At 41.9% G+C, this 3,751-nt stretch overlaps 1 non-coding gene across 1 annotated transcript; it reads right to left on the minus strand.

The window, feature by feature from the left end:
• Nucleotides 1-1,476: 1,476 nt before the first annotated feature.
• On the minus strand, nt 1,477-1,693 carry LOC112587198. The gene has a single exon (XR_003111716.3). It is a non-coding gene; the product is annotated as a small nucleolar RNA U3 (small nucleolar RNA).
• Between the last annotated feature and the right edge of the window lie 2,058 nt (nt 1,694-3,751).

The raw sequence follows: 3,751 nt of genomic DNA on the forward strand, positions 1-3,751 counted from the left end.
GCCTTCTTATCTGGAATTCAAAATAATAGTTTAACCTTTTCCGGATGACTCAGTTCCCCTGGGAAGCAGGCCAGTACTGCCTTGGGATGTTGTGAGTCTCTCACACTCTGATGTACATTGATGGCTCCTACATTCTGTTGTACATTTTTGAAGTTCTCACTTTTGCATCCAAAGCAGTTGTCAGGTTTTTTTTTTCTTTCTGGTTATTGCCAGTGTACCTGTTTTCCAGCCATCTTTCTCCGCTCTGCATATTTGCTGCTTTTCTTGTGATGCTACACAGGAAGTTGATTGAATGGCATGTCCGACTTGTATGTAAAGTGGAAGTAACTAAGCCCTGAGTTGGAGATTCTTCTCTGAGCAAAATGAGCAAGATTTTGTGTACACATTCTGTTAGTTTTCCTTAGTGGCTCATTGACTTTTTATCATCCTATTTATTCTGGCCTGTGTTCAGGATAGTTGAGTTTGCCAGATCACTGATCTTGGGACAGATGCAACGTTCATCTATATAGGAAACAATATTATGCTGACTAAGGTGTCAAAGGGAGAGCTGACTTGCAAACACCTTCATGAGAAAGAGATTGCAGAAGTGTTGCTCAGAAAGCCATCTGTCAATACATTAATAGATTAGTTAAGCAAGAGCGGCATGTGAACAGAGACCAGACAAACCGGACTGTAGCAGTGAGTCAGTCAAGCGCAGGAGACAGAGGTGTTGAAGGCCCAGGGCTTGGAGCTTGAATGTCCCAGACACTCATCTGTGTCCATCTGCAACTTCACCTGCCTGTCCCTGGAGCAAGATGGTGGGCTTAGTCAATGCCTCTCTTGGTCACTTTCTTACTCCCTGGGTAGAGCAAAAAGAACACTCCTTTCTTATCCGAGATTTGAGCAAGTTGCATCTAATTTTCATTTAGTGATTTTATTATCTACCCTAAACATTTGGGAATGGTACAACAAAGTACATGGATAATGTAACACAATACAATCTTCAGTCGCTCAGTCGTGTCTGACTCTTTTTGACCCCATGAACCGCAGCACGCCTGGCCTCCCTGTATATCACCAATTCCCAGAGTCCACCCAAACCCATGTCCATCGAGTCAATGATGCCATCCAACCATCTCATCCTCTGTCGTCCCCTTCTTCTCCTGCCCTCAATCTTTCCCAGCATCAGGGTCTTTTCCAATGAGTCAGTTCTTCGCATCAGGTGGCCAAAGTATTGGAGTTTCAGCTTCAACATCAGTCCTTCCAGTGTATATTCAGGACTGATTTCCTTTAGGATGGATCTTCTTACAGACCAAGGGACTCTCAAAAGTCTTCTCCAACACCACAGTTCAAAAGCATCAATTCTTCGGCGCTCAGCTTTCTTTATAGTCCAACTCTCACATACATACATGACCACTGGAAAAGCCATACAATCTTAGGAAGTCTATTTTTAGTAGCATGAACAAAGATATCGGAGGTCTGTTTAGTATTTTTTTTTTAACCACTCAGACTACACTCTCTCCCTCTTACTCTCCAAAAGGAAGAGAAGAACGATCATCAATGGCTAACAGCAGCTGCAGAAGCAACACCGAGCCAGCCTCACACTCGGGAGAGAATGCTGCATCTCATTCTCATGGTTTCTGGTGCTCTATACATTCAGAGAAACTTCTTCAGTTACGAACTATAGAAATGATCCCTGAACATATAGTTTACTTTTACTTTTTTTTAGTAGATCAGTGTAATTCACAAGAGAACAAGGGGGTGTATAATCTGTGAAAAATAAGCATATCCTTGAGATTTTTTTTTTCTGGCAAAATATTACCCAACATACTGCTGATACCATCAGATAAGAATGCGTTGGGATTATTTTAAATCTTATAAAATTTATTCTACCTACTTGGGCATATTCTTCTTGCCATTTTAATCAGATAATCATTTACTAGCAATTGAGTTTGTTGATATCAGATAATCATTTACTAGCAATTGAGTTTGTTGATACTGTTGCCAACTTGATTAATGAAATGGAGTGTCTGGAACATTGACCTATTTATTCCTCTAAAACACAAACCATTTATCTTTGTTTCTGAAAATTTCTTCCCACACATCCACCACCACCTTGGTCCCTATCCAGATCTTCCCAAAGACTTAATGTATCTTTTTTCCTGTAAAAAAAATGGGCTTCATAGTTGGTGATCACTGTGTTGTCAATTGGCTTGTTCAATTCAATTTAAGGTCAGGTTAAAATGACATGGTTCCAACTATAAATAAATTGCTTAAATTAAGGTCAAAGGCAGCTCAGGGAAGTAAACCTTCTTCACTGAGCCACCTGAGCCCACTCCCAGAATTCACTGACCTACCCTTGAAACAAAGTGCTCTCCAGTGAACCAGCCTCCTGAGACTCTGTAGCTTCATCATTCAGAGAAGCTGGGGACTATCGGGACTGTCCCTACTGATGAGTGGCAGAAAGGCGCATGCTGGGGTTAGGAGCTGGAAAGGACTGAATCTCTGCTCATGGAGAATGTGATATGAAAGAAACCTGCCTCTCCACTGAACCAGAAAGTGAGACAGGAGGAAGATCTTGCCAGGAAAAACTGCAGCTTCCTAATACCTTTGTCACTGCAGATGGTGACTGCAGCCATGAAATTAAAAGACGCTTACTCCTTGGAAGAAAAGTTATGACCAACCTAGACGGCATATGGAAAAGCAGAGACATTACTTTGCCAACAAAGGTCTGTCTAGTCAAGGCTATGGTTTTTTCAGTCGTCATGTATGGATCTGAGAGTTGGACTAGGAAGAAAGGTGAGTGCCAAAGAATTGATGCTTTTGATCTGTGGTGTTGGAGAAGACTCTTGAGAGTCCCTTGGACTGCAAGGAGATCCAACCAGTCCATCCTAAAGGAGATCAGTCCTGAATATTCATTGGAAGGACTGATGTTGAAGCTGAAACTCCAATACTTCGGCCACCTGATGTGAAGAACTGACTCATATGAAAAGACCCTGATGCTGGGAAAGATTGAAGGTGGGAGGAGAAGGGGATGACAGAGGATGAGATGGTTGGATGGAATCACTGACTTGATGGACATAAGTTTGAGTAAGTTCTGCAAGTTGGTGATGGACAGGGAGGCCTGGCGTGCTGTAGTCCATGGGGTCACGAAGAGTCGGGCACGACTGAGCGACTGAACTGAACTGAATATCTTTGTTTCTCTTCCTGGCATGCCAGAACCTGTGTATTTACCATCTGGGATTTGCTGAGACCCCACTTAGGTAAACTATCTTTTTAAGAAGACTAAAACACGCAGAGGCACAGACATTTTTAAGCATTGGGAGAATATTTTGGAGTTTCCCAAGCCTCTCTAATGACCATATTCAAACATGAAGAGCTGCTGACAGTTTAAAAAATGAATTTATGTTAGTTTTTTGGTGGAAATTGTTCATATTTCTCTTTTACATGCAGCACTACAGAATCATGCTGAGACTTTTACAAAAATCTCCACTGATGAGTAAGCAAGAGATGCTTGAACTCATTTCTAAATTAATGTAGGTTAAAAGGCAGCTTATGAAAAGTGAATTCTGAATTTTGTGCAATTTATTCTGGTAGCCATTTGGGGTGGGAGTGGGGGGGGGGAAGAGCCAAAAGAGAAAAACACACGATAACAAAGGACACATCAGCTGCTGCTGAGACTAATCATGAAGAAGGGACAACATTTCCCTGCCCTTTGGCATAAGTTGTAAATTCCAGGAAGACGTGGTTTCTGGATTATAACTTTTACGCAGCC

The sequence above is a fragment of the Bubalus bubalis genome, chromosome 9, assembly GCF_019923935.1.
Source record: "Bubalus bubalis isolate 160015118507 breed Murrah chromosome 9, NDDB_SH_1, whole genome shotgun sequence".
NCBI lineage: Eukaryota > Metazoa > Chordata > Mammalia > Artiodactyla > Bovidae > Bubalus > Bubalus bubalis.